Here is a 25,505-nt window from a genome sequence, read left to right as displayed (position 1 = left end):
ATTGAGAATGGAAATGGGGAATGTAGAGCAGACAACAGCCGAAGGCCACCAATGGGTCTTCAATGCAGCGAGAAACTCCCGCACCCGGAGGCGTCCTTCAGTTGGCCCCTAAACAAATATGTATACTAGTTCAGTGATAATGGACGTCATACTAAACTCCAAATTATACACAAGAAACTAAAATTAAAAATGATACAAGACTAACAAAGGCCAGAGGCTCCTGACTTGGGACAGGCGCAAAAATGCGGCGGGGTTAAACATGTTTTTTGAGATCTCAACCCTCCCCCTATACCTCTAGCCAATCTAGAAAAAACAAACGCACAACAGTACGCACAGTAAAACTCAGTTTAAGAGAAGTCCGAGTCCGATGTCAGAATAGGAAACATAAGAAAATAAACAAAATGACAATAATACATAAATAGCAACAGACTACTAGCAGTTACTAACATGCCAGCTCTAGACCTCAATTAAACTGATTGAAAGATTATGTCTTCATCATATGAATATCATATTTCTGCCGTCGCCATATTGGGATTGTCGTAATTCCAGTTACGATTATCAGTTTAACACCAGTGTTCTTGTAGTTGTCTAGATCTATTATTGTGGGGGAAATCTAGATATGAACAGACAATAAGAAAAGAAATGTAAATTTATGTTTCCCTTGTTCATAAAACTTTATAGCTTGCTATGTGGTATGAATTTTGTCCATTGTTGAAGGCCATACGGTGACCTATAGTTACTAACTTATGCGTCATTTGTGTCTCTGGTAGAGAATATCAGTTGTCTAATTTGCATTCATATCATATCCTCTAATTTTAAATAATATCGTCCCGAACATGCACGTTTGCCACTCGACGTTAAGCAAAGAACAACCAATCAATCTAATTTTATATTCCAAAAAACAATGCATGCATGGTTCATTAAGTAATAACTTTTTATTCTTAGTTCATTGATTTCAGAATTCCAAAAGTATGGTTTCTGAACAAAAAATGTCCGTTTTACCAATTAGATTTATTTCTAGTGACAAGTGAATATTATCAATACTAGTAGTTTAAACATATTTTATTAGCTAAATTGAAGCAAAGTAGATGAGACACAAGTAAATCATACTTATGAAGTCTTCTTCATGTATCAACAGTATTAACAATTAAAATTAGTTCTGAAAATACAATCTCAGTTAATGCTTGTTAAGCTTATTTCAAAGTCATTTTGAAAATGTTTTCTATAAAATTTTCTACAATAATTCTACCAATAATCATGTTCAGACGTTGCCAGAGATCTATCTGAAAATTGATTAGCAAGAAACAAATCATATATCACAGCCATGCTATATCATTAGTAAATATATAACACGTGTGATCGTACTATAATAATTTACACGTGTGGTCGTAATTTTATAATTTACACGTGCGGTCGTATTTTTCATACTTCTCGCTATACATCAGTTGTATAAGTGCTTATAAGCACATGTTTGTACGATTTAATTAAACTTCTGTAATACTGCTGGAATCCCAAAAACTCCAAGACAAAGCTGTAAAGAATGATTTAATCAAAATCACTTTGTTTAGGTCGGTTCTAAGCGACAATATCTTTGTTTGATAATCCTTTTTAAGTTCTATTGTCAGCTTAACTCTCTGGGTGAGTCATAAGCCTACGTATCCAAACAGACATCAGATTTTGCATACTTTCGTAACAGTCATGGTGACTAACACCCTGTGGACATCTGAAAGGGAATTTCGTTCCATGTATTTGTCTTTTATGTAAAGTAATTACATCTGAAAAGAAAAAAAAGCAGTGTAAAATATATATTGAGTACTGAGTAAAAGAAGATATGAAAAAAATATCATGAGTTAGAAATCCCATTACCACGATAACAAAATGCATTGATAGGTCACTTAATGGTCTTCAATAATGGAAATGTTGATCCCAATCGGCCAGATAGAGGCACGTTAATGAATTTTACAATTTGAAAATATCACATTAACACAGCCTCCGTATATATGATATAGATCCTTTCAAAATCGTATTAACTGATGCAGCATGGAACTGTTAGATATCTTTGATAAACGTTCCCTCCCGGCATATTTTATTTTACTGCAATCTTTTTCTTTTGCTTTCCAAAATGTTACCATGTTCTCAAGAAAGTGCTTATATATATGTTGTGTACAAGATGTAAGTTTGTACAAATTATAATTTGTACAGGGTTTTTGTACAAGTTATAAGTTTTTTGACACATACCTGTTTGCACCAGGTGATAAAAGTTTATCTTCTAAAATGTCTCAGTTTAATTTCTTAAATTCAAATTAATATACTTCGACCTAACATTTAGTGCTATTCTCCTTGTCCTCAGACTAGAAATAAGGACACCTGAATGGTTTAAATTATATTTTCATTTTTCTCCTTATACCAAAATCATATCCATAAAAAGTCTTTTCGTGTTCTTATAATGTTTTATGTATCCAGAGACATATTGTATTATATGTCTCTGATGTATCAATGTTCAATTTAGACTGTATCATGTACTCATGGAAATATGACAGAAATAAGCAAAACAAAAGACTGTGTACTTGCATCATTCATTTGTGTTAAGCGATTCATAAATCACTGATAACTTGTACAAAAAATCTGTACAAATTATAATTTGTACAACATTACAATTTGTACACAACATATATATACATTGTACTAGTCAACCAAATTAATGACAAACAAGATTGAATTTAAAATTATCATAAAATCTAAAAATATATAATGGAAAAGTGCTTATGTACATAAATTGAAAAACAAATATTTTTCAAAGCGAGTGCACATAATTCATAAAATCATTCCTATTTGGGAAGTGAGAAAATACATTGTTATTGAGAAGAAGGTAATTTTTTTACGGAAAATGAAAAAATCGGCACCCAATTCGAAGATGAGAATGTATCATACAAATATCTTAGAAGGAATTTAGAGTTTTAATAAGGCCATGTTTTATTACCTAATTTTAAGTTCAATTGTGTTTCTTTAAATATTTTTGGGAAAAAGAAGATTAATGAAATCAACTATATAGCGAATAGAATATTTTGCGTTTGTGATCTCAATGATTTTGATGAATAGACAATTTGTTGCGGCTTTTCTGACCGGAAAATCAGGATATCAATTTGTGATAGAACGGCGGTTGGGTGGATGGGTGGGTAGGCGAACGGCTGCAGTTGTTTCCGTACAATTATGCGATAACCGTTTTTCCATCGATTATTTAATTAAAGATGATTTTACTGGTGACAAATTGGAGATCAAATTCGATATTGATGATTTTCACTTTTGCCGTTATTGATTGGATAATGACACTTTATGTTAATTCCTTGTGATAATTTAAGAATGCTTAATCGAATACTTTTCAAGTTTTAGTATGTCGTTTCTCATGACAAATTATGATTTTCACTTTTGACGTTCGAGAGTTTTTGATTCTTGGTTGCTTAAACAATGTCACTGATAAATATATGACCAGTAAACAGTAACTGTTTGCTGTCATTTTACAGCCTCATGTTCAGCTCGGTATCGTGTTATATGCTAAATGCATGGTCTTATATCGCCTTACATAATTTATTTTGTTGACTATATACTTTTATATAAACGAAAAAGTAATTTGATTATTATTATATAAATATATTTATATAATGTATAGTTATCATAAGGAATAACATCAGAAGTACTAGGTTCACTAGGTGCAAATGTAGATTTTCAAAATGTATACATGTATAATTGTTTGCGTATTTATAGGAGACGTCAATGTTTTTAACATTAACCATGATTGATGTGGTAAACAATTAACAAACAAATTAATATGTAATCAAAATAACATAGAGTCAGTTAAATATTTTACGACAAAAAAGTACATCATTTTTTTTCTATATAGGATGTGTGATCAAGATAAAAATTCTTTTGATGACCAAAATAAGGATTGTCAATTAATTTTCTTTCAAATGAGATTTCTAGTTGTTTTACATGGTTTAATAAAAGAGTGCTCTATTTTGAAATTAAACCTCATAATTTAAAAGAATACCCATGGAAGTAATATAAATTATTTGATTAAAAAAAATTTCATTCATTGAAATAGAAATACATTTATCACCTGCACTGTCGACGCCTACAAACTTCTGATAGTTTTTCATTTTGAATGCAGCATGTGATGCTTAAATGTTGTATGGAATAAGTGCACAGTGCACTATTGAAAAATTGAATAATTATTTCTTCGTCCCACTCAACCGGTCCTCAAGCATTTTCTGTAAAGGTCAAAGTATGAATCATGTTGTAGATCCCACCCCTAAAATTTATTCCTACGTATAAAAATAATGCCGGTACCTACCCTGATCATTTTTAAATGAAGCTACTTTTAAGTCATTCCTATAACTTGCGAAAGAAAATGACTGTAAAACGAGTAGGGACTTTTTATGTTATAATACTATGTATAAAGGAATGGATTTTTAATTTTGTTAGAATCTGTCGGCTTTTATGGCTCTATATGTATTTATTAATCTTTGACTTTCTAAACTTTCAGCTTTGGGCGCTCCGGATGAGGGCGTATCCAGGTGTGTGCAGAGGCTGAGACAAAATTAATTTGTTTTATATTGATCAACATGTGATTTACAAAGAAATATTCTTCCTAATATATAAGATAATTATACTTTCTTTTGATTTGTTAATAGTGTGATTTTTTAATTCAAGGTACCAAAAAAGTAACCTTATTCATACCTTCTCCTTTAGTCATTAGGTTTTTTTTATTGGGGGGGGGGGGGGGGGGGTGGTGGGTGGGGAAGAACTTTATGTTCTTTTTTTTAAGCTGCTTGTTGCTGGTATAAAACAAATCTCCTTTTATTCAAGCTTATTAACGGACGAATAATACCTTCTTAAAATAACAATTGATCGACCGTTTAAATCTTTAGATTAAAAACCACACATTCATATATACGGTTAAACTATTTTTAATGAAATTACTGTATACATAGAGAATCTACCACTGCATCGAGTGTTATACGAAATTTTTCTACTCGAGATATTCAAAATTTAACTGTGGAGATTGGAGAAATATCGTATGTGCGAGATGAGATGGAAGAATCTGTTTCTCTGATGATATTTCACAATTTGTAGACTAGCTCAAACTTACTTTTTCTACTGAAATATATATATTTTTTTTTTGTGGCGTTATATGGCATGGTTGTCTTTTCCGTGAAGTCACAAAAGCAAATCAGTGGAAAGCAATAACATTTGACGTCATAATTGAATTTTGACAAATGAAGAACTGGGATCAAACAAACCACACATTTATAATACAAAAATAATCAACCTGTCGGGGAAAGTATAAATCTGCCGAGAATTATGAAAATAATATTAACTGATATTACAGTTTGATTAAATCCGTCTAAAACAGTTTAGTCCTCATTACTATTACAAAGGAAACAATTGAATAATATCATTTGAAATACAATCCCAATTCATATCTTTGATATAAAGATTGTAGTTCTATAAACAAATGTCACTAACTTCCTAATTGACAGAATTAAATGTAAACCATAATTATAAGGAGGAAAAGTATTAACGCCTATAATAGAAGTATTATGAAAATAAGCAAATTTTGATCCAAATATAGTTGGAATTTTCATATATTGTAGATGAAAAAATTAAATCGTGCCCATTTTAAACGTTAAATGAGAAAGTTTGATGATAAACGCATTTCCTTAAAAAAAATTGTATAGCAAACAAAAAAGACATTTTGAAAAATGACTAACTTTTATAAATAAATAAATAACGCCATATTCTGTATGTGCCTGTCCCAACTCCGAAGCCTTGCTGTATATCATATTCGTTTTTGTTTAATGTTTTGTACACAAATCAGGCAGTTCGTTTTCTCGTTTGAATTGTATTATATTTGTCTTGTAGGTAATCGATTGCCATGCGATATTGGTTTCGCTCATTGCTGAAGGCAATACGGTGACCTATAGTTGCTAACTTCTACGTCATTTGGCCTCTGACAATGATCTCAACCAATATCATATACTAGTAGTCAGTTATTAAATCTCCCCCACACCCCATGACAAAATGACACAATTAACCAACATGCCTTATGACTTTTGCATTACATTGTTTAATGTACATTTACACATGACAAATGTTTATCACAAGGGAAAAAAACTTGGTACTGTTTAGAAACATACAAAAGACATTCAGCTTGTACTTGTAACTATAATGTGATAATGCATTTCTAAATTTTAGTACATGAGAATACTTTTGGTGTTACATGCGAAGCAGGGTACTGTGCTTACCTTATGAGCACCTGGCATTATTGTCGGGAGTTCGGGACATCAAAATTTAGTGATTTAAGCTGCTAACTGGTCATTTGTCACTTTTATTTGTTTTGTCAAAATTTCATAGTTGAGAAATGAAAGTTAATAAAGGCTTTAAACCACGGGGGTTCTTAACATGGGATTTTGGGTACATTTGTGCAGCTGGGATTTCCAAAATACCCCCCATTCATATATTGAATAATTGTGAAATCCCTACCTATACATATATTTCACAGCGAAATCATAACCCATTCATATATTTATCAGCTCAAATAGTACCTAAATATATCACAATTGGTCAATTACTACCTATTGATAAATTTCCTCGGTAAAATTGCACCCCATTGATATATTTGACGTATCAAAAAGGGACCCATTCCAGCGGCACATATGTATATACCTTCATATAGGAAGAGACCCCCCCCGTGCTTTAAACACTGATTTCATACTACTACATTTATTGCAATAATCTAATGAAAATGAAAATGACACTTTATAAATTTGTTGCGCAAAAGCGCTTTCTGGATTAACCTTTATTAGGAACTCCCAACCAAAATTGGAAACTCAAGGAAGTACAAATACTTTAATACTTAAGGAGCGTTATAACAAAAAAATATGTATAAAGAATAGCAAATCCACATGTGGTAAACTTTACATGATATTGTTGGAGTCTACGTTTTAGTAAACTTTGCATGAGAGTGTTGGAGTCTACGTTTTAGTAAACTTTGCATGAGAGTGAAAGAGTCTACGTTTTGTTAAACTTTGCATGAGAGAGTTGGAGTCTACGTTTTGGTAAACTTTGCATGAGAGTGTTGGAGTCTACGATTTGGTAAACTTTGCATGAGAGTGTTGGAGTCTACGTTTTGGTAAACTTTGCATGAGAGTGATGGAGTCTACGTTTCGGTAAACTTTGCATGAGAGTGTTGGAGTCTACGTTTTGGTAAACTTTGCATGAGAGTGTTGGAGTCTACGATTTAGTAAACTTTGAATGAGAGTGTTGGAGTCTACGTTTTGGTTAACTTTGCATCAGAGCGTTGGAGTCTACGTGTTATGTAACTTTGCATGAGAGTGTTGGAGTCTACGTTTTGGTAAACTTTGCATGATAGTGTTGGAGTCTACGATTTAGTAAACTTTGCATGAGAGTGTTGGAGTCTACGTTTTGGTAAACTTTGCATGAGAGTGATGGAGTCTACGTTTTAGTAAACTTTGCATGAGAGTATTGGAGTCTACGTTTTGGTAAACTTTGCATGAGAGTGTTGGAGTCTACGTTTTGGTAAACTTTGCATGAGAGTGTTGGAGTCTACGTTTTGGTAAACTTTGCATGAGAGTGTTGGAATCTACGTTTTGGTAAACTTTGCATGAGAGTGTTGGAGTCTACATTTTAGTAAACTTTGCATGAGAGTGTTGGAGTCTACGTCGTTAATAATTTCTTGATATAAGAGAAGAAACGAAGAAAGATATGGAATTATTTATGTCATCACTAAAGCTCTGACTATTGCGCTGGTGATTCCCTCGGAGACTAGCAGTCCACAAGCAGCGGTATCGACCCGGTGCTAGAAAATGAGAATAGCATGAGCTTTCTCTCAATTGTCACATTGGCGGGAAAATCATCTACAGAATGATGATAAGAATAGAATGATGAAAAGTATAATTTGAACAGATGTTTATGAACATAGAGTGCCGCGATATCATTTATTAAGAAGGTGTTGGTAGTGGTGTACGTTATTCGACCGAACTTAGTATTTTAACAATTCGTTCCTGAAGCTTAAATACAACTAAACGGAAAATTTTCCGAAAGTTTAATGAAAATTTTGTTTGATTCAAGCGGTTCCTTTGCATCTCCAAATATTACACCCCACACGCATTAAAACCTCCTTCTATTTTTTTAATGTTAAGGGGAAGCTATAATTTTAAATTACCAGTTAATTCAGTTATCATTATACGTAAGTGTGATCTATATAACATAAAACCATCACGCATATTCCGTTTGATGTTGCTTGAAATAGAAGTTAACCTTCCTTTTTAGGCGTGAATCGCCAAATTATTTTAAAAAAACTTGAATAAAATCAATGAAATAAATCTAAAAGTCAGTTCTAATAATATTTTCTTCTGAAATAAATATTTCCAATCAATTCAAAATATTTCGAATAAAACTTGTTCAATTAGTTACTGATAACTAAAGCATGCAAGCAAGCGGACAAACAATTTGAAACAAACAAAAATACCTCAAAGCTATTTGGTTTGGATAAAGTATACAAAGTATCAAAAGCAAAAGAAAAGTCAAAGGACTTCGAAGAAATGAAAGAAACTTTTAATATTGTGGATTCTAGATTAAAACCGTACCGGATAGCATCCGTAACATCTGACTCTCAGTAGAAGCGGCTTCAAAGTAGAATACAAAGAAAATGAGAAATTTATATTTTTGAACTATTATAAAAGAATCAGATAGATTCAAAAAAGAAATAACAAAAACCATTAGTTTCGTGTTTTATGTTGAATCCATTTCGTTTTTTTTAATACTAGTAATATTAGTTTAGATTAATTTTGGAACACAAAAGAAAAATAAAGATAAAACCCGATTGAATGAATTTTATTTTTAAAGTTTTTATAAATTTTTATTTTTATTATGATTAAGATTATGAAATTCAAAAATCAAAATCTGAAAAGGAAAATAAAAACAGCATAGAAATAGCAACCTAAAAAAGGGAAAAAATCAGAAAAAAGAAACGACTTTGCAAAAGAAATGTATGATTCTGATTTCAGTACGTATAACACGTGATTGTGGAATAACGGTTCGAAGGTTTTGGGGGAAAAATACACTCAACGTTTTGGAGTATAAAAACAATGAAGTGCCTAATCAGAGAAGCCAAATTTGTCTGGGAGACTTTATTACAGCAAAGTTAAATGAGAATTTGTTTACGGTTATTTAAAAATATTTAATACGAAATCACCTCAAAACGTTAACCGTCTATATCGAATCCTTCATGAGTAACCTTCCCCCACCAAAAGTTAACCTTGCTCGTCGAATCGTTTCATGAGTATCCAATATCCCAAAAGAGAACCCATTTTCTGAAGAGTTCATATTATTTAATGAAAATTATTAAAATGTCAACTTTTCTGAACCCCCCAATAACTGTTATCAAATCCTAAAACTTCAAATAGTAATTACAATGTCTCTATAAGTCTTACCTGATATATGCCTTCCTTCTACATGCCAGCAAATTAATGTTGCCAAAATTAATATATGTATATTTAAAGCTATTTTCCTAGACATTATTCAATTTCAGATTAAGAAGGTCTTCATATAGACATAGCGAACTTGCTATATTATATACATATCTATTAAGGTCATACAATTTTTTTTTACAATGTCAGACATTTATATATGGTTTAGCTCATTCGTCATTAGTTTATATGTTGGTTGCGAAGGCGTTCGTTTCACATCTTAACCATTCATTAGAAAATCCCGCTTAATTCCCAATACCACGATTGTTGTTAGAAAACAATTCTGTAATTGTTACGTATCAAGCAGAGATAAACAAATAAGTAAATGGGTGCGTATCCAATGAACATTCCGTATGTTCTTATAAGGGGAAAACACCACAAGTAAAATGACCACACAAGATCTAAATTATTTTAGTTAATGACTTGTATAACAATTAACCGTTCTGACCTTTCTACTATTAAATACACGGTACATGATTTTCATGTCGTAATATACCAATCCTATAAATAAGGAACTTCTAAAAAGATTATGTTATAATAATCAAGTTGTTTAACTTTTGTACAGATTTATACAACTTTATTTCCTGTAAACTTGTTAAAGATTATTCTTTTTGGACTTTATAGGTTATTAAACCAATAATTATTTAGATACTTTCACGTTTATTTTCACATTATTAAACACAACTGATATATTGAAACTATCTAGATGATTTAAGCCTCAGATATAATGAGAAGCAAGTACACAAATTATTATTTGTGAAAGTATAATAAAAAAAATTGTATGTCTGCTTTGTGTATCATTAATATATTAGCCTGAAATAGGAATATATTTCATTTTAGTTTTCTAGAAATTCGCCACCTTTGTCGACCTTATTTCATGATTTTGTATGTGGCACCACCCCTTGCCCATTGAAATGTTGATTGAAAAGTAAAGAATATGGTATATAAAGAATATTTCAGCAAACATATTTGTGGGCGCTACTGAATATTTTTCAGAAAACTGTCATAAATTTTGTTTAAGTATATAAAAAAATAACATTTTATCGATAGTCACAAACATTGAAGACGTCACAAATATATCACTAATGACGCAATTGGTTAAAATATTCTTTAACTGGAACAATTGTACATTTTAACATATATTTTAATAGGGCAAACATTATGTGTAAAACCTATACTGCTTTACTGTAGTGAAGTTCTATGTTCAGATACTTTGATGAAAAAATAATGCTTCCATGGAGTCTAGATATCTTTCATATCAACCTGTAAAAATTAAAGGAGTAGGTCCGGTAAGGGCCGATTTTGGCCTCAAAATTCAGGTTCATCTAATGTAATATTTTGGACACTTTGTAAACACTTAAGTGTCTACTTCAGTCGATTCAATTAGTTTATGTGAAAGATTTGTACTGATTTAGTCATTTAAGACGCTCAAGTTCAAGCTTAAATATGAAAAATCTATCAAATATGCCATAATATGTGAATTTTCAGATGGTTTTTGTCAAAAATGAAAGTGGCCGCATCCGTGTTCATTCTCAACCTTTATATATGTTATGCAATATTATCAAATACAACTTAAATTTGAATATTAAGAATGAACACAAATGCGGCCACTTCCATTTCAGACGGAAACCGTCTAAAAATTAACCAAAATGCTAAAATTTCGAAGATTTCAGTAATTTAGCATGACTTAATGATGCTAGTACCCGATACATGTGCATTGTATTGTCAAAAACAGCCCATATTTATGTAACAGAAGTATTCTTCTTTCCAATAAATAGCTAAAAACTTACATTTTAACAATTTTGTAAAACTGCTATATTTTGGGGCCAAAAAAGGGTCTTACTGGGCCTACTCCTTTGCTAAATACATCTTAGGAGTTAACAAAACTGCATCAAATTTGGCAGTTTTGGGAGAATTGGGTATGATCCCATGTCCTGTTGATGCTACCAAACTTTGTGTAGGTTACTGGCATCATGTAATCAATTCAAATCCAGATAGTTTATAGAATCATGTGCAAAACAGTGTAGCCGAGACCATTGATTGGCGCGCTAAAATATCCCATTGACTGGGTCAGATTAGGTGAACGTTCGTCTGTAACGCCCACAACTCACGACGTATTTATTATAGACATTTAAACTGTGGGGTCACCAAAGGGTCTCAACGCCTAAATAAAATAATTCGAAATACTAATCAGGAATAACCTTTGTGTTTTGATTTATATTGAATACTTAAACGTTCTTTACTTGTGTTTTTGTTATGTTTTGATAATGAATTTTTATGATATCGGACGTTCTTTCAGCAAAAAAGGATTTAACTGGCTTTAAAAGTTACAATGGATGTGTTGATTATTATCTTTTTTTCGGACGTCAAAGCGATTTAACAATTGCGGTTGTCCAATTATGTCATCTTTTAACTTTTATCTGGTCAAAATTTTATTTTAGAACGAATGCATGATCAACTTTAAAAAGTGTGCAAACACAAAACATATAGACAAAATATACTTCTTTCCTGTCTTTTTCGTACTTGCAAGTTATTAGACAGTAAAAAGGCTATTTGGATCAAGCCTTGTGAAATTTGCATTTACGTTTTTGAATAGGTACAGTCAAGTTTAGCGATTGATAATTCATTGATAACATTCTGGCGTATCACAAACAAACAACTTGTAACGTCTCATTTCATTGGCCGAAAGATTTAAATACAACAACAATTGTAGTGTGCACATGAATTGACACAGGTGACCGACAATGGAATGTACTACGTTACTACGAACGTAAAAAACAATGATTTTTGGTCGAAATAATTAAATAAGTATTTTGTGAATTTCAAATAGTGGGGTCGAAATATTATACTAATAATTTGTGTTAAGTAATATTCTTTATGCATGCAGCACTTGTACCGCACTATGAAAAATATAAGGATAAAATAAAATACATGTGCCGCTTTTATACGGATGAATGTATGAACCACTTTAATTTCTTTCATATTGACGCTAGGTTATTATTCTGACAATGTCGTAGTTACTTATAATAAGGATCTCATAATACTGATCCATTTCAAATTTATGATGGGTTGCACATTCCTCTTTTATTGTTTTCATGCTATAAAACGAAAATAAAGTAGCTAAGCGTTTGGTCATTCAGAAATGACGTGTCATAAACGAGCAAATTGTCCCCGAAAGATCGTATCATGTGTGCACGTGAATATAGATGTACTATGCAATGTACTATCATGGTCACCACGAAATTCAAATGAATTCAGTTAAGGCATGTTGGTGTAAAAAGGTTTGAAATGTTTCATCGGCGAAGATTTTATTTTTGCATGTGTGGAACTAAAAAATAAATAAATACTTGTAAGAAATGTCGTAGTTTATAAGGAACTATATAAATGTACTGTTTTCGATTTTAATTGGTTGAAAATTTATCCTTTAATTTCATACCGTAAGAATAGAGCTTTGCATAACATTGTTGAACTATCCGCCAAAGTAACGTGTGGCATGCGTGCGTATTAAAATGAAATACAAAATCATACATGTATGATAAACTTATAAACGAAATATTAAGAAATTAAGGATGACTACTGTAAAAGTATGTACAAAAATGGAGTCACCTTTTATCAATACATTTAGTGAATAACCACACTGTTTAAAAATGATTGTTTTCTATGCAACTATTTAAATATTTACAATATATAATTTTCAACCGAGGATAGCAAAACAGTTAATTATAAATTAAGAAAGTATATCGCTGGAGTTTATAAAGTACATTTCCTTCCACTGTGCCATGGTTTGCCATCTCCATTTTTTCTCTAAACAAAGCATGGCTGGTTACATGTTCTGAATTTACTTAGAATTTCGGGATTTTTTTTTCAAAATCAAGTTAACTAAATCAGAAAAAAAATCACACTATCCTAAAACTTATGAAAGAATATGAATAATGAACATAACAGTTTATAACACAAACCCATTTACTATAAAAATCGAGCAATATCTTTAGTATGTAATTTGGTTATTTTTGTAGTTAAGTACGGTTTCACTTCAAGTACAACGTTAATTCATCAAGTCCATTGAATAAAAGATAAGGCAGGGTGAGCAACTTGACAAAAAAAGGCAGGATGACGATTTATGTAAAAAAAATCAGGATAAACTAATAAATATAGTCAGGACCTAACAGACTGAAAAATAGAAAGACAGGACAGAGATAACAACTAAAAAAATCAGGACAAAATGTTTCATCCAAGTCCCCCACCCCAATCAAAATAAAATGGTAGCTCCCTTAATCCAGAACCAATTGAGAGGAGACAGTTGAATTAAATATTTCGACGTGACTGTTAAGATTAAAGTTTAAAATTTTACATGCACATGTATAAAAGCTAGAATTGCCATGGGATAATCAAGAACACAATCATGTACGTGAATACGACGATGGAAGTTTTTAACGACCTTGACCGGCTACGTGAATACTGATCAGTCCATTCAGCTTTATAGTTCGCGTGTTCTATTTTCGCAGGTGTGAGGTCGAATGTTTGAATTGACAAATGAAAACGATCGTTCCTTAACGAGTTAATCTAATAAAGTTTGTTTGACTGATTATGTTGCACGACCTTTCGCTAAGCTTGACCGCAGTTCAGTATACAATGTATAGTTTGATGATCTTTTCTGCTAACTACTATACTTGTGAAAAACCCTTGGCAACAGAAACATATTCAGCTTTTTTTTTAATCGACCCAATTTACATAGTAATGGACGACTTCGTACATTTTATGATCGCAAATAAAATATGTATATAATATACCGTGCACTGTAGTTCGTATATATATACTGAGACCCTTTGGCAACCCCACAGTTTAAATGTTTATAATAAATACGTCGTGAGTTGTGGGAGTTACAGACGAACGTTCACCTAATCTGACCCAGTCAATGGGATATTTTAGCGCGCCAATCAATGGTCTCGGCTACACTGTTTTGCACATGATTCTAAATTAGATTTATTCATCAAGACTTAGTGCATGTTAATAATAACTCAGACTGGTATGGAATAAAATTGAAATTGTTATTTGAAAAAGTTGGATTTAACCATGGGAAAAATAAAATTCATTTGGTAAAAATCGTTTAACTTTTGCTATTATATAAAAATAAAATTCTGGGACCATTCCATTTCATTAAAAAATATTGATAAAAGAGGAAACAAATTAAGAACCTACAAGGATTTGAAGAAGAAATTTGAAATGGAGAACTTTTTAAATTTAGATACAGACAAAACTGATATTTCAAACTTTGTAAGAATCAGGATAAGTAATAGTACCCTTATGATTGAAAAAGGCAGACATAGAAAGATTGATTTAGAAAACAGATTATGCCCCCTATGTAAATTTGAAGTTGAAGATGAATTATACTTCACCATAAAATGTACCAAACTCAATGAGTTGCGGAATATTTTTTTCAAAATATTTCAGATATTTTACCATTTTTCAATTTTTAAGAATTGGAAAAATTCCATCTCATATTTCGAAGTAAATATTATGATGTCAGTAAATGTTGCATAAAAGGTATCAATGAGATGTGCAAGTTTAGACGTTCAATAACGGTTAAGTTATTTTACGATAATTTAATTTTGGATGTAACGCGTCTTCTGATTGTCTGACGTTGTTTTGTTTATCAGCTCATAGACATAATTTTGTCATGTGACCTTGACGTCATCAACGTTTTTTCATGATTTACTCCGGTTTAAAATGGAATTAAGAATTAAATTATAAGAAATGACTGTAATATTTTTTCTGTGTATTCGAAATATCATAAAAAATGTGGCGCACACTTTAAAATAACCCGCTACGCGAGTTATTCAGTGTGCACTACATTTTTCATGTTATTTCTTCATAGACAGAAAAAATATTACAGTCATTCCTTAATTATATATTAAATAAATTGTATTACTATTAAGTAAAACTGTACCTTCTTAGTCAAATAGAAAGAAGAGGAAAAATTACAAAATTCTATATATCTTTTCATATATATATATTTTTTTAAGTTTTGTATTGATATATTAAACATATATACTACCATTTTATGTACATATAATTGATTGTAATGATTAATGTTTGTTCTTTGTTTGTGTGTTGATGACATTCCAGATTTTGGATTTTATATCAATAAAATCTTTGACTGACTTTTACATTATTTAGTACATGTACAGTGCATCATAAGCCTCTAAAGGCTGTTTGGTATTAATATATATGTTTATTGACTATATGCGTATGTTTAAAATTGTAATATACTGTATTTCATGTACATGTACCAAATATAAAACACGAGGAAAAATGCCATAAAAACAGAAATAGCAAAACCTAATAGATTTATTTAATGATTCGAAGTATTTATATTTAAAAAGAATCATTCATTCTGAAATAACAAAAAATTAAAGACTAAGACCTTTAATTTTTGCAACTTTTTTTTAGTAAAAAATTTCTTATGACATTCGGTTTCCATGTTTTATTTTAACTGCCAAATAAAACGTCATGATTTTCGTCTGAAGGAAATATTAAGTGCCGATGGTTAACGACGTGGCTGTTGTTGGGAAATTAAAGAGGTAATTTTTTTTATTTACCGTACGATTGGATGATATCAAGCTCTGAAAACATTCTACAAGGAAGTATGGCAAACATCTTTTGTGCCATGGTGTTTCTATACAACTTGATTAAAACTATCTCATTTGAGTAAGAAAAACAAATTATAATTATTGAAGTAAATTTAGGATAAATTGATAAAATATATTTCAGTCCATAGCAGCATTTTTCACAGATAATAATGATTTGCAGGTTTTTTCTTCGAGCAAGACAATTATTTATTATAAATTGCACAGAACAAATACACAAAAGACTCCATCCAAAATTGAAAAAAAAAAAAAAATTACGAAAATCACTTGAAGGATCAAAATTGTAACTTGTAAATATTCATGTTAAAGATAGGAAAATAAAAATAAATAAACAAGTCAATTACAGATAGTTTTCTGCTTACGTAGTTTGAGTTAGACTTTTTTCCTTGGCCGCAAAGTTGGAGAACAAACTAGTTGATGATCTTTTTTAGCTAGCCTAACTAAAACACGTGATGGAGTCTGATCAGATATCCTTACTAGATTGAAGAATTAAAAAAAATCACGATGCTTTAGATTATTTATCAACATATTTTTCTAAAGTGTAGCGGTAAGTGTATCAATTAGAACTTGGTTGATATATGAAGGAATTTGCGCAAGTTGAACTCCAATACGGTGGCAAACGAAAATAACTAACTTAAACTGTATACCGTACTATGTAAAAAAAAAAGGCGATTCGAAACTCATAAGTCAAAAGGAAACTGACAACGCCATGGAAAAAAATGAAAAACGAACAAAAGACTAACAAGTCAACAAATTACTACATAGCAAAACTAAAGATTGATCAACACGAAACCCTGCCAAAACCCCGAGTGATCTCAGGAACTCATGAAGTGTAAGCAGATCCTGCTCCACATGCGACACCCGTCATGTTGCTCATGGTAAGTACAAATCAGTGACAAGTCTCATTTGGTAATTTCATAATCTAGGAAAAAAGGACAGGATTTCCTGGAACTACGACAATTGGGACGTATTCGTGGTCATCTGTGACACAGATTTTCCATAACGGTCAACCAACTCCTGGAAGTGTCCGTAATATTAAGTGTGAATGTGGTATCCTTTATTTCAAGTTCGATGGGATAGATGTGTTGAACATAGTCACCAAACTCTGAATTATTTAGTGAGAGGATATAATTTATATAGCGGAACGTGAAGTTAATGAATGATACTAGCTACTTTTTATTCTTTATGAGAAAAGTATGATGTAACTTGTATCATTCAAAAAAATTTTTTTTATTGTTGCCATCAAGAATTAATTGGTCAATCATTGTCTAGTGAGTGATATTAAAGCAAAGCAAAACTTCCAATAAGAGAAGTCTAGACATCGAGAAAGTGATTTATGATGCAATGAAAACAAAACTTTGAGACATAGAAAAGGAATTTATCGAACTGGAAAAAGGCAAAATTTAAAATAAGCCTTATAAAACTAATAGAGATGAACATACCAAAAAAAGATAACTAGAGTCAACGTTACCTGAAAACCATGGGTAGAATAAAAGACAAAGCTTGAATAAGGAGGAAGAGTATACTATGCAACCGAAAGAAGAAGATAAAACTGGTGAAATATAGGGGTTAGACGACAAAATGGTACTCAAGACTAAACGTAATTCCTACTGAAACTATATTAACAACGTCTTTCTATGTTGTAATGTTACACTACTATTTCAGGTTAGGGTGAAGGTTGGCGCCTGTTAAAACGTTTAAACCCGCTGCATTTGTTTGCACCCGTCCTAAGTCAGGAACTTTTGTCAGTAGTTTTCGTTTGTTGATGTGGTTCTTAAGTGTTTCTCGTTTCCCGTTTTCTATATAGATTAGACCGCTGGTTTTCCTGTTTGAATTGTTTTGCACTAGTCATTTTGGGGCCCTTTATAGGTTGCTGTTCGGTGTGAGCCAAGGGTCCGTGTTGAAGGCCATACTTTGACCTATAATTGTTTACTTTTTACACATTGTGACTTGGATGGAGAGTTGTCTCATTGGCACTCATACCACATCTTCTTATTTCTATATATTAGAAGTAGGAGGTAAACAGCATGATCCTCCACATAAAATCATTGAAAAAATACGGATATATCTACTTTTAAAGGCAACGGAAGTTTATACAATACTGCCATAGACATAGCTAACACATTGAACAGACAATATCAATCAGCCTTTATTGAAGAAGATAACAATAATATACCAAAGCAAATCATATCCACCAATGCCAGAGATAATAGAAAAAATATTTTAAAAACATATGCAACTCCTGCAAAGCGTGCGGTCCAAATAAATACCTTCCGATGATTCTGAAGGAATGTGCAGACGAAAGTACTGATCACCTTTATTATGCATAGTTTTTAATGTTATAGATCCGGCCAGTAACAGAAGACTGGAAACAAGAAAATGTTGCAGCTATATTTAAGAAAGGAAGCAGATATAAAGCCAGCAACTACAAACGTGTATCCCTCTTTCAATCCAAAACTTGGATCGGGTATTAACATTACAATACCCAACACGAAAAACTGAGTAGATTTCAGGTGCCCCGTAAGTGTAATGCAGATCCAAGAAAAGACAAGACAATTTTATTCTTTTAGAACCATTGTATACACATTGGTACAAAGAATGAAATAATAATACATAGTATACAAAATAAATTGTGCACATTACAAGATAAGAATGTTACAATTATTATACAATCATTATAATAGAAAAACAGATAGACGAAGGCTAACCAGGAAGACCTGCTAGTGAATTTATAACCTTTATAAACTTACATATATTTTTTAACTTATTTCTATGTGTTGTTTGCAATAATTTACAAAATTTGATTACATTTATTCTGTTACAATAACAATTATCCAAAAACAGCTTTCTTGAGTCTAGGGATCTTCAATACAAGAAAGTGAAATTCATCACCTAATTCTTGACATTGATATAAATTACAATATCTTGTTTGTCTATCTAAACCTATCCATCTATGATTACCAGTTCTAAATTTACAAAATATAACCCTATCTCTATCTGGTAATATATCTAAATATTTTTCGAATTCAAACTTATCCTTATATAATCTGTATGATAAGCCTTTTGACGAATTACATATATCTGAACGCCAGTTTTGTTGAAAACGACCCTGCTCATCGTGTGGTAACTGTCGTGTTGCTCATGACAAGTATAAATTCGGTGCAAAGTCTCATTCGGTGATGTCACGATCGCGGAATACAGGATGGAATTGTGACTTCCACGTAAAGATGTGGTCATTTGTGATACAGATAAACCTTTACAGTCAACCAAATCATGGTGGCGTCCGTACACTTTCGAAGGGATGACTTCAACTTTCCTAATAGAGAAACTTTTGCTTCAAAAGCTTCCTTGTAAGCTGCAACACTCTATCAAGGAAATGATGATAGAAAACACAAGGTCTGGAACGTAATAGCAACTGGGAGATATATACGCCATATGAAGGCGCTGTTGGAATGTGTCTACATAGAAATGGAAAGTTTGCGATAGGAAAGTGGAAATAATCACTATTGTAGTAAAGTCTAGTTCTCAACCTATCCTTTTTTAATTTATAAATGTACGTCCAGATAAGAGACTGGTACATAAACGGTTAATGATGAATTTGTTGGTGCATAACTGTAAAGAAAATCATGATAACATTGAAAAGTATAGTCGTAGTATGTCGTGTGTTTCCATGAATGTATGAAAACGATATTGTGCAAATATTACTTAACACAGACTGAAATTTTATGCACCATTCAACTGTATATCAAAATATTTATATTAAAACAAAAATCTTTAAATTCTATTTGCCTAAAAAATTCGGACCAGAAGGATGAGCCCTTTTTAGCTATAGTTTGTACTGTATTTGAGCAATTTAATTCATCATAAAAACGGGAAAAATAAACTAAACAATTTTTAGAATATAAAACATTTAAGAGTTAGTACAATATATAAAAATATATTGTAAAACATCAGTTGCAGCTCAAATATGAAGCTTTTTCGGGACGATAAATGACTGAGCGTACAAAAACAAAATGCCTGATAGCTTATTTAGAGCAATACGAAATAATTCCCTTCGCATATATGATTTTTGAAGTATATACATTAACTGAATTTGAAAATCAACTCTTCCAAACTTTTCAACTTCACTAACATTTTACCCCTACACACCGTAAAAGCATTGTGCGGAAATGATAAAAAAAAACTGTACTGAAATGCAATGATTTTTGTCACCCTAGAATACTTTTTTGATTTGCGCGTCACTGGTGAGTTTTTTGTAGACGAAATACGCGTCTGGTGTGCAAAATTTTAACCTGGTATCTATGATGAGTTTATATACATAGTAAAGCTTTCAAATGTGATGCGCCATCAGTTAAAAAGCTTTGTTGGTGATGCATAGATTTATTGAAATGCATGTTTTTATTTTCAAATAACACAAAAATCATTAATAATGATGCTTATAAATAAAAACAAAACACACAAAATAATAAATGAATTGAATCAATATCAAAGATTAAGGATGTGGATCGGTACAATTTGTTATACAACATAACATTAAGATTCTTATTCTAATACTAGAAGATAAATAAACATAATTTCATAATTATTTGGAAAGTGAAATTGTTTATTATAAATTCATCCGTTATATATTTGTTTGAATTAGCATTACAATAATAAAAAAAAAACACCAACCAATCAAATAATTAAAAATAAATAAACAAGTCAAAAGCAAACAAAACGATAAAAAATAAAATCGAAAACTTAAACAGAATTTTTACAGTTTCCTTTGTATTCTAATTACTATTTTTTTTATCAATTTGTGTGTTAGTTTTCAATCTGATTTATTATGATCACCAATGTATTATATGATTATCATTTAGTTGAATTGAATAATTGATGAATAAATATTTCCATGTACCATACAGTGTAATTTTTATTTAGATGCATGTTGTGCCAACCAACTCATCAGGTTGTTTATAAAAAATTCTTATACTGACGTATATTTTTACGTACTAGTATTCATGCATATTCAAACCCTTGAATACACCTTTCAAGGATACTCAAAATCAAAAATGTGATATGTGTAGGAAAAAGTATATATACAAGTCTATATTGAAAACAACGTTCAAACCTATGATTGCGTTGGATAACAACCGCAATTTTTATACGTGTGCATGCAAAATAAATTTCTTGGTAGAGGGGTCTAAATACTGCACAAACAACATTTTCCAAAAGACCAAAAGAGTGAAAAAGTATATTTTAACGTAACGCATTTGACTAGCAGGTCGAACAACTGATGTTCTAAAATCCTGCTGACTGCCATTGAAGATTGCCAAATAAAAGGATCACCAGATGTATCAAAATGGATCTTATAATAATTTATTACCAAAAAGAAAACAATAAACTTGCGAAAAAGATGGTATATCGCAAACATGAGGTGCAAAAATTTGTACACCATATCCGGATTTCGACAATTAATGTCTCTTCAGTGATGTTAGGAATCGAAACTTATTTGGAAGGCCATATAATTTACCTCAATTTAGGATAGACTCTTGAATTTTGAAAGAGTCGAAATAAGATGAACGGATCATATATACCCGAAGCCAAATATAATACAAGCCCAAACGAAACAAATAAACAAGTCTATATTGAAAACAACGTTCAAACCTATAATTGCGTTGGATAAAAACCGCAATTTTTATACGTGCGCATGCAAAACAAATTTCTTGGTAGAGGGGTCTAAATACAGCACAAACAACATTTTCCAAAAGACCAAAAAAAGTGAAAAAGTATATTTTAACAAAACGCATTTGACTAGCAGGTTGAACAACTGATGTTCTTAAATCCTGCTGACTGCCTTTGAAGATTGCCAAATAAAGGATCATCAGATGTATCAAAATGGATCTTATAATAATTTATTACCAAACAGAAAACAATAAACTTGCGGAAAAGATGGTATATCGCAAACATGAGGTGCAAAAATTTGTATACCATATCCGCATTTCGACAATTAATGTCTCTTCAGTGATGTTAGGAATCGAAACGGTATTTGGAAGGCCATATAATTTACCTCAATTTAGGATAGACTCTTGAATTTTGAAAGAGTCGAAATAGGATGAACGGATCATATAAACCCGAAGGCAAATATAATACAAGCCCAAACGAAAAAATATAAACAAGTCTATATTGAAAACAACGTTCAAACCTATGATTGCGTTGGATAAAAACCGCATTTTTTATACGTGTGCAAGCAAAACACATTTCTTGGTAGAGGGATCTAAATACAGCACATACAACATTTTCCAAAAGACCAAAAAAGTGAAAAAGTATATTTTAACAAAACACAGTTGACTAGCAGGTTGAACAACTGATGTTCTTAAATCCTGCTGATTGCCATTGGCGATTGCCAAATAAAGGATCATCAGATGTATCAAAATGGATCTTATAATAATTTATTACCAAAAAGAAAACAATAAGCTTGCGGAAATGATGGTATATCGCAAACATGAGGTGCAAACATTTGTACACCATATCCGCATTTTGACAATTAATGTCTCTTCAGTGATGTTAGGAATCGAAACTTATTTGGAAGGCCATATAATTTACCTCAATTTAGGATAGACTCTTGAATTTAGAAAAAGTATATATGTATAAATTATTGTCATTTGTTATTACAAATTATTTAGCTTACTATAGTATCATAATCTGTGCTGCAAAAATAAGTCTTTTTAACAGAATGGATAGCTGTCTCAATTATACTTTCATATTTGTCAAAAATGTTGACTTTCACTTGAAATTTTCTAATATTTTGAACAATATTTCGTTATCGTAGAATCAAAATAAATAACGTGTAATACGAACAAGTTGTGTCTAAATGAAAACAATACTTAATCAAAGCGCTTTTCTGGATTTATCTCCATCAGAAACTCTGAACCCCAAACTTTTGAACGCCAAGAATGTTTAAGACCTAAACACATGACCATAATCTAAGGTCAACTTTGCATGAGGTAGTTGGAACCTCAGTATAATCATTATAATTGATTAATTTATTAACGGAGAATTTAGATAATAAAATAAAATTGAGAATGTCAAAAATCATGTCAGTTCCGAAGTACTATAACTACCGAGTCTAACTGATGTGGGAGATCAATATGTACTTAATTAAATCTACACAGTTCCCACGAGACAAATAAATATCAGTTTTCATTGGTATACTTTGATCAGGATACAAATAATTGTTTTTACTCCATCTATATTCATGATGTAAAATGGCTTTATACCTATCTGCACTATAAAGAAACAGTCAAAGTACTCTCACCCAACATGAACAAAATGACAAAATGTCAAATGGAAAGTATGGTTAATGTTGTTTATATATTTTAGTAATCAGGAAAGGACGAACCTACTCCTACCAGGAAATGTGGATGCATTATTTTCAAGTGATGACATATTCCAGCAGCAACGCTTCAGTTAAAAAACGGAAATCTGAAAAATTGCACGAGACATGATGGCATTCGCAACACTAGAAGTAAAGAATAAACCCGTGTTTAGATTGCAATATACTTTTATAGCTTGGTTGGTTTGTGTTATATTGAGTGATTATCACTATATTAGTTCATTCATAAATGGTTGTGAATACAAAAAAAACTTGAGTTGACATTAAATTATTTATTGTAGTTTGTATGACGAAAAACGTAAAAATTCATTAATGAAGATGCATTGTTTTAATATCATGATGATTTGTTATTTATTTTACTGAAAAGTTTAGGAATCGAAGTAAATATAATAGTGAAATGAAATCAGCAAATCAAAATGACAAAATAAGGGATAAATTGTAACAAAATAGAGGTAGGGCAAATATTTGTTTCACATAAAGTGTCAAAATCAGAAAGTTGTTTAAAACTGACGGAATTCAATAATAAAGAGTGTATACAATAATATCATACTAAAAAAATCACCAACAATTTTACATATTTCCTTAGAATAAGAATGAAATTCAACGCTACATACAGCCGTTCAAGACAATATTGGAAATTTTACATGTTTTGTCAATTTTTTTTATAAAAGGACATCATTAAACTTAATGAACTGATTTTTGTCTGAAAGACAATATACAGAAATACATGTAATTGCAATAAAATTTTGGTATTGATTAAGAATGTCCTTCTTATATATATATATATTCTTTTGATTATTATTCAAAATTTGCCAAATCTATCAATATTGAAGTTTTGAACCACCTTTGAGTATCTATAGTTTTATCAAATGTTTTGAAATACACGAAATAGTTGTTAAATCCTTAGAATACAAATTTGAACATATGGTACTGTGGATTTTAGTAAAGATTGAATAAAAAAAAATTCTGCTGGGGAGAATAAATTCAGGGGAAATTCGCAACTACCCTATTTTTCTTTTTGTATTAGGAAGTTTTGATCATAAGTTTATTTCATTTTGTTATTATGGTGTGTTTTTATGTAATCATCTAGTACAATCCAAGATCCTCCTAGTACAAATCTGGGTATCCCGATTTCTAACAGTAGATACTGGAATTCCAATTTGTATTAGGAGGATTCTGGACCCTAATGAATTAAAATTTGTACTTTAACGTATAGTTTGTTAAACCTCACACTCGTTATAATAGCTTATACATTGAGCATCGAAGAAGACATCATTTTAACTTGACTTTGTTAATCGACTGTTCCAACATTCAATCGAATACGTTTCAACCGACAACTGAAAGTTTGGTACACAGAAGTTTCAAAAAACCATCGATGTTCTAATTGGTCTTACTAGCCGACTAAATCTTGTCCTCATATTGAGAAAAATTTGTACAAATACTCCATAAAGTCAAGAATGTCAAGTTCTTTCATTTTTATATATATTGATGATTCATTTCATTCAATAATCTTAATCTTATTCGTGGTTACTACTCATATTTTTGAGTGTCCAGAAACTTGTCTTTTGGTTATTTGTGTCGTTGGGTTGCTGTATCATTGACGTATATTACATTTATCTTTTAACTGTTCACAAGATGTTAAAATCATTTGAAAACACGGAGGTTTTTTTTTACCCACAGGCCATGATGGCTTAACAATATTTGGCATTACTTTTGGTAATTATTGGTTTTCAGGTGTCAAAACAACCATAAAAGTCCCTACATTTCTTACCAAATTGTTTTTAAATTTTTTATACAACTCTCTAAATATTTCACTTTAAGTTTAACTTGGAGAAAACCATGTTTATCCTTAATTCTACATGAATGTCAAAATGTCTAATTAAGGAAAAGTTTAATTCACGTAAATTCTTTTGCTAGTTAAAGTAAACAAGAACA

At 31.1% G+C, this 25,505-nt stretch overlaps 1 long non-coding RNA gene across 1 annotated transcript; it reads right to left on the bottom strand.

Moving 5' to 3' along the window:
* Positions 1-1,043: 1,043 nt before the first annotated feature.
* Positions 1,044-9,878, bottom strand: LOC127728357 (uncharacterized). Its single transcript, XR_007994093.1, has 2 exons — positions 9,513-9,878; positions 1,044-1,775 (listed from the first exon to the last, which is right to left on the bottom strand). It is a non-coding gene; the product is annotated as an uncharacterized LOC127728357 (long non-coding RNA).
* Between the last annotated feature and the right edge of the window lie 15,627 nt (positions 9,879-25,505).

The sequence above is a fragment of the Mytilus californianus genome, unplaced genomic scaffold (genome assembly GCF_021869535.1).
Source record: "Mytilus californianus isolate M0D057914Y unplaced genomic scaffold, xbMytCali1.0.p SCAF_2, whole genome shotgun sequence".
Taxonomy (NCBI): Eukaryota; Metazoa; Mollusca; class Bivalvia; order Mytilida; family Mytilidae; genus Mytilus; species Mytilus californianus.
This window is presented reverse-complemented; position numbering and strand designations above follow the sequence as displayed.